At 44.1% G+C, this 14430-nt stretch overlaps 1 protein-coding gene and 1 long non-coding RNA gene across 4 annotated transcripts in view; one reads left to right on the plus strand and one right to left on the minus strand.

The window, feature by feature from the left end:
* MAP2K6 (mitogen-activated protein kinase kinase 6) overlaps positions 1-14430 on the minus strand; it is a 150445-nt gene that overhangs the window by 73802 nt on the left and 62213 nt on the right. The window lies entirely within an intron of this gene.
* Positions 3202-12563, plus strand: LOC140597698 (uncharacterized). Its single transcript, XR_011999553.1, has 4 exons — positions 3202-3316; positions 3514-3614; positions 6025-10301; positions 11576-12563. It is a non-coding gene; the product is annotated as an uncharacterized lncRNA (long non-coding RNA).

The raw sequence follows: 14430 nt of genomic DNA on the forward strand, positions 1-14430 counted from the left end.
CAGCAAACAAGGGTCTATTTAGATCTAAAGCTTCAGGGAAAATGATTGGACAAGCAACCAAGATTTGAGTCATGTTGTTATATACAGAAACGTACATAGTAATATTTTGATTATATAGTATTTCTAGCATGTTCCTAGTTGTCTCATCAAACAGGCCAAGTGTAAAACCACTGTTTAATGCTCACCCCAGCAGCAGTGAAAATGGAAAGGGACTCAGTCCAGAGCCTTTCTCTAGAAGAACCAACCAATACACAATGAAAGGAAACTCACCACAATGGCATTTCAGAGCTCCATACAACCTCCTTTCCTCCCACCTCTTCCCCCTTGGCCATCTTAAGCCTTCCTGGCTACAGATGGCCCATTTCCTAACATGCATCAACCCCAAAGTACCAAGTGGCTATGCCTGCAGAGCAGACCAACTGGATACTTTTAAACATGATATATAACACCAGTTCAGGATTTCTCCCTGAGAAATCTTAAAACACAGATACTAACATTTTCTAGTCTCTTCCTACATATGTTTATCATATATGGTAACTCTTCCTTTACTTAACCCCATATTCTTTGCCTTATTGAGATCCCTTTACCCTGCCAGATATGCAAGATGAGCAAATAACTGGCTAAATGATACCCAGTTTCAAGTAAAGCACCAACCAGAAGCATAGGATGGGGTCCAGTAGGATGACCAGCTCAGGGAGATAAGTGGGCAGGCGATTGCCTATAGATTTATAGAACATAGAAACATCATTTTATGTAAGACTTTGTGTTTGCAGTAGTCAGTTCAGTTGGCCCATCTGGGGTCTCAACAAGGTCTAGATGAACCAGGAATTCCTGCCTAGATGTAGCTCAATTTCATATACACAGATTGCAACTCTAACCACTCCCACTGGCTCCAGTCATTCAAAACAGCTGCCAATCATTCCTTCATTTATTCAGTCAACCAACAAATATCATCAAGGAGTTATTATGTGTCATGCCCAGTAGAAGTCTTTAAAAATAAAGAAATCTTTTCCCCTCCTAAATGGGCATATAACCTGGTAGAGAAGATAAAAAAGGAACCCAAATAAAAACAGAACAAGTAGTCAGTGTTTAAAATAGGGAAAACATTATGTTAAATATGGTACACGTAATAACTCATTTATCTTCATGAAAATATAACCAACCATTATTATCCCCATTTTACAGATGAAGAAACAGACCAAAGGGGAAACAGTTCACATGCCCCAGAGCTAGGACTTGGGAGCCAAAAGTCTATCTTCGGAGTTCATTTTCTTGACTATTAAGTAAACTGAGCCCACACTTTATCATTTAAACAGGGACACTTTTGTGAGTAAGAGGTGGTAGGAAAAGTAATAAAAATTACACAATAGTTTAAATATTTACTTAAACTATTTTATTTATTTATTTTTAAAGATTTTATTTATTTATTCATGAGAGACACAGAGAGAGAGAGAGAGGCAGAGACACAGGCAGAGGGAGAAGCAGGCTCCATGCACCGGGAGCCCGATGTGGGACTCGATCCCGGGACCTCAGGATCACGCCCTGGGCCGAAGGCAGGCACTCAACCGCTGAGCCACCCAGGGATCCTATTTAAACTATTTATCCTATTTAAATTTATTGATCTAATTGATCAATGGATTGGTTTCATTACACTGGTGAACCTCTACAACCCAAACTTACTGAAAGCTATTTTCAAAATGAATTTCTTTCTCAACACACACATACACACACACACACACACACACACACACACGTGCACTAAAGCAAAATGTACATTATGAAATGACATAAGCAGAATTATTTTTCTTGGCAAGGGTTCGCATCCTTTAAGTCAGTTTCTAAGCCATGGAGCCTCTAACACTGTGTCTCGTGGAACACAGCTTGGGCCACAGTGGTATCCAGTTCATCTCCCACCATCTAAGCCTGGAAGCTGCTAGCCAACTCTGACCACTTGGATTTATTAGTCGGCAAGCCCTCTGGGACAAGCAAGGAAACAAGAGAGAAGTCATTGCTGGTCATCTTTTGGATGCATCCTGGCACTAACGTCCAATTCTGCTTGCTGCAAGCAGCTCGCAGCTCGCACTCTGCTAGAGATCACAGCAGAAGCCGGAATTAGAGAGTGGTAGTCTCTCAAACCCATCCTGGCTTGGTTTAATGCAACTATGAGATAATGAGACTCTGTTTAAAAAATAAATAAAAATAAAAATAAAAATCTGGGATAAATGCTAAACCAGATGGAATGAGGGACAAAGGAGTATTCCAAGAGTGCCCTGGGCAAATCAGAGTGCCTGCTGTCTAACTACTGAGCTCTACTAACTCATCAACCCCCATAACAGGAAGCAGATGTCAAAAGAAACTACCACAAGGAAGCTTCACACATGTGCGAGAGAGAACACCTCTGGGATGGGTAATTAAGAAAGCTTTTTTTTTTTTTTGCCCTTTACTATAAGAAATTTTAAACGTACACAAAGGAGAACAATCCAACGAGCCCCTATGTGCCTATCACTCTTCTTTAAAAATTATCAATTCTTGACCAGTTTTGCTTCATCTATGCCCCTGCCCCTACTTCTTTAAAGGGAATCCCAGACATCTTATAATTGCTTCTGTATGTTGTTCCACATGTACTCCTGGATATAAGGGAAAACTCTACGCATGAAATATCTCTCGAGCTAATTCTTATAGACATGACTTCCTAAAGGCAGATATGGAGAAAAGAGCAAGCTAAGGGCAAGGGGAAGGAAAGCAGGAAGCAAAAACGCACAGAGGTGGGGAAGCTTGCAGGACACCAGGACAGTCTAAGTGGACGGCCAGGTGGCATGAAGGACAACAGTTCTGGAAGGGCCCAGAAATCAGGACTCGACCGTGCAGGGCCACGTAAGCAGGGCAAAACCATCCATGGCAGATAGACACGAAGAAGACGAAACTGTGGTTCAGAGTAGTTGAGAAATGTTAACCAAAGCCATAAAAATAATATGGGGCAGAAATTGGATTCCAACCTAAAATGCTTTAGACTGCTGGTCTAGAATTCACCCCAAGTAAACCACCTTTGTCCTGACCCTTGTGGGGGGCGGGGGGTGGCGGGAAGTAGATGGCTCCATACAGATCCAGCAGCACTCAATAGCACACTGTGTTCTCCCATCATTTTATGGAAGAACTGCATGTTCTGGAACCCACAAAGACCAGCCAAGCCTCCCTTCACTGCTGGAATGTGCTTGCCACCCCCGTCAGCTGACCAGAGTCCATGCCCCGCCGGAGGAGATGCTAACCTGCTCCCTGCCTGCTGAGGCCGAGGCCTCCGGGACCTCTCTGGCCCCTGGTACTCAAAGCCTGCCTGTTAGGGATCCTGCGGGGTGTGTGCCCAGGCGTGTGAGGGAAAGCACGAGAGCCCCAGAGGGAAACAAGCGTTACGCTTGCACTTGCACGTTCCAATCCCCAAAGGGTCTGATTCATCCCAAACGCGAGCTGAAAACCTTACTAATTTCACCTTCCTGTCCAAACTGCCTCCTTTTCCAGACTTCTACCCCTTCTACATTCCGACGACAACCGACATCGTGTTTTCTGCAAAAAGAAAAGCAAGCTGACTGCCAACCGTGGAGGGAAAGTTCTGGAAAGTGGTAGGTACACAGCTGCTTTGTTTTCTGTGTGTGTGTGTGTGTGTGTAATGTGTGATCACCGATTAAAATGGAATCTTGCTGCTGGCCTGGGCCCCTTCCTGACTCCTAGGAGGCTGGGGAGCTGGACGGCAGTTTGTCCTCCTCTCTCTATCGGAGTTAGGGCTGGGGACAAGGACGCCGAGGCCTCGGGTGACCTCCGCTGGGCCGGGGCGCCTGCGGGAGCTGCATCCAGTCCCCGGGAGGGCCTTGGAGAGAGCCCCAGAGGCCAGGGGGGCCCGGCGCCCCGCTCAGCAGCCTGCTTTCCCCAAAGCAGCTCTCCCCAGAACAAAAAGCACCCTGTCGAGCACCATAAACAGTCAGGAAAACATGCCTCCAGACAAAGCGAGACTATTCAGCGGCCCCCGAGCCGCCTCTTGCACCCGTCGGGCTCGTTGACCCAACAGCTCACGCAGCGTCGGCTGCAAAACTCTGGAAGCAAAGAGCTGTCTGCAGAAGGAGGACGGGAGCAAGACAAGGGGGCAGCCGCTGACGGCCCTCAGGCTTTCTGGTTCGCCGTGACCACGGGCTGCTGGCCCTGCTGGCGATGCAGGTAAGCGGAGGAACCGTGTCACTTGGGGAGCCGAGGGCACAACAGGGAGGCTGCCACCTGCCCCCGCCCCGGGAGCCCCAAGGGCCCCCCCCGCCCCATCACTGCAAGAGCTGTGGTCCCGAGGGCAGCAGATCTGCTCCGAGTTACTCCGGGAGGCCAAAGAGTAAGGGATGCGCCAGTTCTGTTACTAGGAAAAGGACTTTTCTTAGGACCAGTTGGGAAGGGTGTGACAACTGCACCAGGGAGGCCTTCCTCCTCCTTCTCTGGGCAGCCAGCCCTTCCAGGGCCCCCCCCACCCCACCCCTCCAAGTCAAAGGGAACTTGACCTGAGATTGCCTTCAGCCTATGCTTCCCCCCCCCCCCCCCCCCCGGCCCTCTCACCTGTGGAGTTGTCGAGCTTTCTACGACTCCAGTGACTTCTCCATACAGAACCTCAGTCTGTCACCCGTTGGCTAGGCCTTGCGCTCTTTTCCCTACGAACACCCCATCTTTCAGGATTGCGTTTCTCCAACCCGTGGTCCCCTTCGTTGTCACAGATGCCCACGGGCCACATTAAAATCCAGACTTGCAGGGGCCCCTGGTGGCTCAGTGTTTGAGCGTCTACTTTCCGCTCCGGTTGTGACCCCGGGGTCCTGGGATCGAATCCTGCATCGGGCTCCCCGCAGGGAGCCTGCTTCTCCCTCTGCCTATGTCTCTGCCTCTCTCTGTGTCTCTCATGAAGAAATAAAATCTTAAAAAAAAAAAAAAAACTCCAGACTTGTGCTCCCCTTGCTCCCTCTACTTCCTCCATCAGTACAGCCTCCTCCATCAAGACACCCCCCCCCCCGCCAGGATGCCTGGTGATCTCTGGGTGCTGCTCATGGGGCCACAGTGCCTGAATCCCTCTTCATCCGCCCTCCTAGTGCTGCAACAGCTCCAACTGGAGGCACCCGTTCACCTTTCAAAATTCAGCTCCAGCAAGATCCCTCCTCTGCTGAGTCTCCACTTGCTCTCCACACACCCCATCTTTGATGCTCCCTCCACAGCAATTGCACCCTCTCCCCTTCCCTGTATACTTAGCAAATTGTTTTATTTCTGGGATGACAAGATTGACTGCCCCACGCTACACCACTAAACCGTTAGCATCGTAAAGGCAAAGGGCCATCTCTGCTTCATTCTTCTCTTGCCAGAGCCTAATAATGTACTGCCTGGAATGTGTTTGCTTGCTGGATATGTAAAAAAAAAAAGAGAGAGAGAGAGAAGGAAAGAAAAAAGGGAAAGAGGAAAGGAGGGAGACAGAAGGAGGGAGAAAAGTTTCTGTGCTTTTTTTTTTTTTTTTTTTTTTTTTTTAAGAAGGATGTCCAGCATGGTGCATTCTTACTCTATGTCCTTTTGAGTACTTCCCTTTCCACTGGATGTTTAAAGGTTGAATTTACAGTTTCTTGAAGAGAAGATAATGGCTTGTTTTGTTGCTCTGATTATGGGTTCATTCTATAAAACAAGGGAAAATTGTAGCCAAAAGCAACTACAGAATGCTTCGCAATGTAAGACTAATATTAGCAATGATTTATCTGAAGAAATTTGGTAATGTAATGAATCAGGAATTAAAATCACTAGCTTTGTGCTAAAAACAAAATTTTTTTTTTGCAGTAAACTTGAATTTGTCAAACGTGTTTTTAAGTATAAAAACCTTCAGTGACTGACTGCTTTCTTACCCCAGGGGTTGGCAAGTAAAGAGAGAGTAGGGTCCAACTTCTCCCTGGCTTAGAGGCTGACATTCATGCTCAGCTCTGCACACCAGCAAAGCAGGTTAAAACCATAATTCGTGATTTTTTTTTACAGGATTGCAAACTTCTAAGAGATTTTCTAAAGTACTCAAAAGGTCAGTGAATATGAAAATAAAGAAGTCCCTAGTGATTTTTGTGAGAAGAGCTTCAGTGACGTATCAGAGGAAGAAGCCAGACGGCAAGAGATGAGCGGGCACGGGGACGACGGAGGAAACCAAGGCGCTGGCAACACACTATGAACTTGAAAGGAGTGACGCAGGCAGAGAAGTGGGGCAATTACTAGAAAGGGAAACGCGGAGACACTGTGCATTTCTCAATGCGAGGTAAAGGACTCTTCCAATAGTGGGACGCAGGCCAGGGCCAGATCTGGGGACAGCAAGAGAACAACTCTGTTAACAGCAATGGGGAAACTAGAAAGGGCCACAGACATGGACCTCAACAGAGTTGACACTAACCATGAGGACAGATCTGCTAAGTCCAAAGCTTTGGGGGAAATCAGAGACGATGAAATAGTTAATAAATTCCCTAGGATGTGGTTCTCAGATTTCAGGGTGACAGAAATGTCCCGGGGTATTTGTTTAAAAGGCAGTGGCTCAACCTGCCTGGCATTCTGGTTCAATAGGTCTAGGGCAGATCCTATGTGCATTTAAGGAAAGAAAGAAGGAGGAAGAAGGAAGGAAGGAAGGAAGGAAGGAAGGAAGGAAGGAAGGAAGTCAGTTATTCGGTTATTCGGGAGCGGAGGAGAGAGGGAGAGAAGGAGGAAGAGAGCTCCAATTTTTTGTATAAGAACCCCCCAAATTGAGGGTGAATGGGTTACAGATACTAATGGGCCATAGGGTGACACTAGCCTAGGACAATACTTCTCAAGCTTAACTTGCCTACCAATCTTCTGGGGATGTTGGTAGAACACAGATTTGGTGCAGCAGATCTGGGGTAAGATGGAAGATCCTGCCATTTCTAGTGAGCTCTCTGATGATGCCAGGCTGCTGGGGTGCAGGTCCAGGGACCATACTTGAAATTGCAAGACCCCAGCAAAGGATGGATACACTTTAAAAGAGAGGATTCCCCTATGAAAATCCTGAGTTGGGTTCCTTCATTTATTCAAGCATTCATGCAGAACACCTACTGCGAGCCAAACATTTTCCAGATAAATACCACCCAACATGGGGGGGATAAACACGTCAATGGGGTAAGACAGGAAAAACCCTATATTAGTGCTCAGTAATGGGAACCCTTCTTTAAATGTTTGTTGTTGTGCACAAAAGTAATCAGAGGCTGAGTAGGGAGTCATAACCTCACGCTCTAAATCCCCAAGCTGCAGACTTCAAAGGAAGAAGCCACCATGACAGAAAGGTACCAAGGTCTCTCACAAGGAAGAGAACATTTGAACCAGGTCCAAAAGGACAGGTGTATATATCCAGGCAGAGAAAGGAAAAGGAGGATGTTGTAAAAGGAGAATGGGAGGAGCAGCATGTGCAGGGGTGTGGATTGTGAAAGGGCTCCATGTGGGTGGCCCATAAAGCAGGTCAGGCAGGGCTTCCAAGCTAAGAAGCTGGCTTTTATTGTGGTGGCCAAGAGGAAGCTGCAGGAGCCACCTTGAAGCAGGAGAATGATGATAGATGTTTTGTAGGAAGATACTTGGCAGCAGCGCAGGAGACGTATTTGAAGTGACTGGTGATAAAATACACAGGGGCAAGGTGAGTAAGAGTACCCATAACAAGCAGTGAGCTAAGATGAAGAGAGAAGGCCAGGCAGGAGAGACATCTCTGGTAGAAAGAGCAGGATTTAATGGTAAGGAACCATGGAGAAAAATAGTTTGGGTTAAAAAAAAAAAAAGAAAAGAAAAATAGTTTGGGTATTACCCGAGACTCCTGGATCTCATTGAGAAAAACCATCGGTCCAACCAAGCAGATCTCTATAAACATGGAAAGCAACTCTTCACACTCAAATTACCAATCTCTACCTTAGGAAAGTCATAGATGTGTAGGGCACAGCTGACCAAACCTTAATGGGCTAAAAGATCAGATTATCACAACAGATAAAGTTAATTCAAGCCAATTTCTAGAATCAACGTTTTTAAAGGTTTAAGGCAGAAAGTTGCCTTAGTCTAAAATAATACGGTTCAACATAAATGCTAGGCCATCCCTAATCAAGCTCCTCCCCTGTAAAAGAACAGAAGAGACATCTTAAAAGTCAGGTACTATTTTCCCCATAAAGAGATCTAAAGTATAGGCATTCCCCCAGGCGAAGCCAGGGGCAGGTTCCAATAAGGTCCACTAAATAGGGTGACTAACTCATTCCGGTTTGCCCCGGACATTCCGGGTTTATAAAGTGGAAATCCAGGATCCCAGGAACCCACTCACTCCCAGGCAGAGGGTCTGTAGGGTTGGTCATCCTCTAACTAACAAAGATCTCAATAATAGCTTTTCTAGTCCATGTTAGGGAAAGAAGAACAAAGGAACCGTTAGGGTAGGAATTTCCAGGTACATTGTATAAATATTCATTTAACTTTCACAATATTCCCAGGAGACCCATTTTACAGATAGGTAAACTGAGAATCAGGCAGCTAAGTGATTTATGAGGCTAACTAGCAGCTAGTCAAAAGGGAAAGCCTTCAAGAATCCCATAATACATCTCACCTTGAGTATGGCACCCTGTAATCCTCAAGTGAATGTTTGGTAAGCAAAACAGTTCAGCAGTCCCAAAAGGAAATTTGAGGCAGGGCAAGAGTTAGAAGTCCATTTAGCAAACTCCACACCTCTAGTTTGCTGCATCCCAAGATCAAAGAGTCTACCATCATACTAAGATAATTAAGGGTTCTCTCTCTTTACGTATATTTCACTTGGGGTGACAAATATGTGTCCATATAACTGATTATTACTGTTATCAAAATATATATTTTTTATCATTAACAGCAATTTCAAACACTGGAATCTTCCCTACCTCAACCCCATCATTTTCTGTGGTGACACTATCCCTTAACTGCTCTTCTAGAAATCTAAAATCTTAAGTGTGAAATATACATATCCAAATATAATTTTAGTAAGAATAACATTGCCATGATGAAGATGCTTTGGGTCAAAAAAAAAAAGATGCTTTGGGTCCTTTGATCAGTAAGTACACGTTTATACACTCATATTTATGAAACAGGCAATAGGGACATCAAGTACTCTCTACATACACATGAGTTTTCCCACATTTCCCAGCCCCCTTTGCAGTTAGTCTGGCCAATGGGACGTGTGTCGATGGGACAGGTGCCCCTCTGGTCTAGGGGTTAGTGAAAAGCCCATGTTAGAATCCTTGGTTCTCCCATCTGCCTTCAAAATCCACATGTTCTGGATGGCATTGCTGAAGGATCATAGTCTGAGCATCCAACTTTATAGGATATAAAATCAGTGAAAATAGCACTTTTTGTTAAGTCACTGAGATACATGAGTTACTTGGTTATCCCGGGACAATTTATCCTAGCTACATTCCATTTTCTCTCTCTCTCTTTTTTCTCAATTATGGAATTCCTTATATGGGTGTTAAGAGAAAAACATCTAAAACTTAAAATAAGGCGAGAAGGTCAACTGCATTTCTTTCCATGACGTATTACAGTAATGGCTCTCAAAAGTGTGTCACCTAAATCACCAGGTTCAGCGGCATCTCCTGAGATCCTTGTTAGACCTGACAGGAGGTCCCCTTCACAGAGCAGCACAGAATGAGAAACTGAGGCTGAGGCCAGCAATGGTTTCCACAAGCCCTCCAGGTGATTCTAATGCAGGTTTACGTGTGGGAACCATCATTCCACAGCACTAATTGTCTCACCTGTTATTGTCATTTGTATCTATATCTTAGATATACCTAATAACTCCAACAGTTTATCTATAGCCCTGAAGTATACTAACCAGTTTTGCATTCAAACCAGCATTCTTATATCAATGCTTTTGCTCCAGTGTCTATAAATCCTGTCTCTTGATTTCTCCCATGAACCAGCTTTGCTGTCCTCATTAACAAGTCATAAAAGTACTGCATATATGTTCACTATATATTTTTCACAATTTAGAAATTATACTTTGACAATGGCAGCTTGGATAATCAATGTGAAATCTTCTAGAACTCCAGAGATGAATAAAGCTTGAAAAGGACAAAAAAAAAAAAAAACATGTAAAAATGGCATTCGGAGATTCTGCTTGAACCCTGTCTACTTAACCGCCACAGAATCTGTTGAAGGATCAACTAGCTTTCGGAGGTTACATTTTTACCTGGATATATCTCACAAAAAAATGGAAACAAGTCAGAGTCATGCAAATATGAGAAGGCTGCCCAAGAATACAAGGACTCAAAGAGGTAATTAGTAAGAGGAGGGGGCAACACCATCTCAGCACGATTAACATTGGGGCCGGGTAATTTTCTACAGTCAGGGGTTGTCCTGTGCTTTGTATAATATTTGGTAGCATTCCTGACTTCTACCTGCTAGATCCTCGTAGCAACCCCACCCTACTTGTGACAACAAAGAAATGTCCTTAAACATTGCCTGATATACTCTAGGGAGCGACAGCACTCAGTTGAGACTTACTGGGTGAGAGGCAAATTCAAAGGTCAAAAGAAAGTCCTCTTGACACTGCAATGATACATCCTATTGCATTTCTATAATGCAATAATCCAATTATGACACATTTTCTGACTTATGCACTCTAACTTCTAGACACCATGGGCAAGACTCTAAACTGCATCAGGAAAGAGAAAGGTGTGGGAGAAGAGAATATGTAATTTAAAAATGTTAGAAAGGAAGGGATGGGATGAACAAGAGTTTAAAAAGAGCAAAGGTAAAGGATCAGCAACTGGTGTTGTTATGATGTGTTATAACACAACTTCATCAAGTCTCTTCTTCTGGAAGAATATGAAGAAAGCAGTAAGGCTGTGGAAGGGATAATAACACTCAACCAATATTCCATTTGCTCCCCCATGGTTTCCAGCCTTCCTTCCAGTTGGGTTGGCCCACATGATCAGTTCTGGCCAGGGCGATAGGTCACTTTCAGGATGAGCAGCAGGAAACCCAAGACCTATTCTCTAGACTCCTTCTTTTCCTTGTCTTCTTGGAGACTGAGGAGGTCATGTGATCCAGATGGCGCAAATACTCAACAGTGGAGCCCCGATTCGGGTGGGTCCCTGCATCACCAAGTGGAGTAGAATTCCCTGCCAATTCACTTGAGACACATAGTATGAGCAAGGAATCACATTTTTCTTGTGTTAAGCCACTGAGATTGGGGATTATTTGTTACCGAGTTTACCTTGACTACCATAATGAGAATAACCCCACTCCAATTAAAATTCTACTAAGGTCCTGAGAATTCATATCTCAATTTTTCTTCATCAAATTGCCCATTGTCAAATTACTATGAAATTTATACAAATAGACCACATATGGAACTTAGAGTTGGCTGTCCATCCAATTTGCTAACAAAATCACAGTTTAGCTAAAATAAAAAAATGGGTGGCAACGTGGGCAGGGTTGGTGGACCCCTCCATCAGCCTCAAGAGATGAAACACAACTAGTTATGCCAGGGTCCATGGCCTGGCAAACACCCCTAGATCTAACAATAGTTTTTACATTCTCACAGGGTTAAGGAAAAGATGAATATGGAGCAGAGATCATATATGGCCTACAAGGCCCCAGATACTCACAATCAAGAGACTCTTAACAGAAAAAGTTTGCTAACCCCTAGTCTATGCTAACCACAGCAACCACTCTGCCAGTCTAGTTTTGAGGGTGAACAAGTAACAGCTTTTGGCTCCAGGTTTGAAATCTGAGAGGAAGTCTGCTGGGAGCTACTGGAAAGCTTTTCCTTCCTGATTAATATAATAATAATAGGACCCACGGGGAAAATGCCCCCTTGTCTTCCTGCCTTTTGATGTCGCCATGTTGCATCATAATAGCCATCCTTTAACCAGAAAGAAAAAGTCAAGAGAATCAAGACTCAAAGGGATACCATTTAAAGCCAGAGCATGGTGAAATGACTGAATCGGCCAACCCTGGGATGGTACATTTGCAATATCTTCATAGAGGGGGTAAGAAGCTCCTATTGTTGCAAGCATGGTCATTGGGCATTCCATTACTCGTGGAGGACAGAATCCTATTCTCCTTCCATCACCCCTCAATAAATGAAGCAACTCTTACATCTCCAGTGCAATGGAAGCTGAGAAGCTACAGTAGTCCTGAGACACTTGGCTACCAGCTGGGAAACCCCTCAGAACATTGTAGGCTACTCCCCCCACTCTCCCTCCAAAATACCATGATCCTCTAACTCTCACTTCAGAAAGAAAGCACTAAATCCTTGATACCCAGGCTGGAATATTAAATGCCTGAGCAATTCCAGGGTCACAAGATTAGAATCTTCCATTTGTAAAATGGAAGATGAAAACAAAAACATGATTGTTGTAGGGGGAAAATGCTCTTGGATTCCTCAAAAATGTCACTACTCACAAAATAAAATTATCCCTGTATCTATATTTTCAAATGAATTTTGACCGATCTTGATAAAAGTTCCTTGACTGTGCCTTTTGAATTCCCTACATCTCCCAACATTAAACAAAAAAAAAAAAAAAAAAAAAAAATCACCTTTCACTTAATCGATTAGGCCCTTTAAGAAACACCATCAGATTGTGTATGCACTCATGATGATGTTAGAAAGTTATTCCCTCTGGACACAGAACACATATCCTGATCATTTCCTCAGGTAAGAATGACTTTGGTGGATAATGACTTAATCATTGGAACTTGAAAGCTTTCATCAGGTTCAAAGGCTGCCACCAAACTCGCTGATGGAGAAAGTGCCTCTGGCTAGAAATAGTCACATCAGCCAAGTCACATTAGATTCCTGATATTTCTTTTATTGTTGATACCAAACCACAACAAAGAAGTTTCCACTGTGTCACTAGTACGTTAGTCTGAATATAACCCTTGAAATCTGAAGAATCCAATTTTCATAGTTCAAACCTGCAGGCCAGAAACCGTTACCCCTATACAGGTTAGATTTCCCTCTGCATCTAAAGCAAGTGTTGAGGACAATTCTTTTTTTCCTTTAAATCCAAGGCTGTGGTTCTGAACCTTGGCTACACATCTGAGTCCCCAGGGAGCTTTAAAATATAATGATGCCTGGCCCTAACCCTAGAGTTCTGATGAATTGTTCCAAATACAGCCTGGGCAATGGAAACACTAAAAGTCCCCCCAGGTGATCTGAATATACAGTCAAGGTTGAGAATCACTGACTCAAGGTCAATGGTAATATCGAAGAAAACATAATTAAAGAGCTCCACCAAGAGAAAAAAATAACTAAATTACATTTGCAAACAGCAAAGAGAAGAGAGTAGCAAAGTTTCCTCCCACTATTTAACATTTCCTCCCCAAACCAGAAAATCGGTTAGTATAAATCAAATTATTATATGATCAATTATTGCAAAGGATTTCATTAATAACAACTTATTAAATATAAAAATTATATGCATATAATTAAAGAAAGGAGAAAGATGGCCAAGAGTAAGAGACCAAGATTAGAGAAAGAAAATAAATGTGTTTGGTCCCTTAGTCATAAATCTTAATTGCACCTCTGCCCTCATATCCATACCTTCCTTAAATAGCATAGCAAAATCTTTTTTCTTTTTTAAGTGCACCGGCTCAAGACCGTAAGCTGAGGTCAGCAAATTAGTGCCCACTGGCCAAATCTGGCCTTGCCACCCGTTCTGGTAAATAAAGTTTTACTGGATACAGGTCGTTCATTGATTTCCATATCATCTGCCTGCTTTCACACTAGGCAGAGGGGCAAGAGATCATCTGGCCCATAAAACCGAATATCTGCCCCCTTTCCAAAAAAGTTTTCAACCACTGCTCTAGTCTATCAGCTGGTATCCTAGTACCAGGCATAAATAAATCTCCCTTTCATGCTTCTCCCACTAATGCCCATGCCGGAGCTCTGCACGTCTGCTCCCTGCCAACGCCGCAGCTCGGCCTGCTTGCCCCCGCCCCTCCCCGAAGGGCACCTGCCGGACCTCCCAGTCACTCTGCTCCCTCCAACCTGCTCGGAGTCATTCTTCACCTCTGACCAGGATGTCTCAGTGCACCTGGCAGACGGTCGCCCTGTGCACTAACCAGCTTTCAGCCAAAAAAATAAAAATAAATAAAAATAAAAGGGCACCAAGGCTCTCGCCACCTTGCTGCAACTGAACGTGCTCCCCGTTAAGAAGCAAACAAAGATACTTGACATAGTGCTTCTCCACGAGCTGAGTTCCAACCTCCCTAATCAACTTCTGGTTTCTGCCTAATTAAATTTAATGTTCTTCCTCTGCTCGACTACTTTGCTAAAACCTAAGCAATGTGTCTGAACAGCATCCCCTACCACTGTTTTGCAAAACTTTTAATGACGCCAGCAAAAACCAGAGGTGATTTGAAGAGCCCCCTTATTATATGTGCTTGCTTGTA

Source organism: Vulpes vulpes, chromosome 2 (assembly GCF_048418805.1).
Source record: "Vulpes vulpes isolate BD-2025 chromosome 2, VulVul3, whole genome shotgun sequence".
Classification (NCBI taxonomy): domain Eukaryota; kingdom Metazoa; phylum Chordata; class Mammalia; order Carnivora; family Canidae; genus Vulpes; species Vulpes vulpes.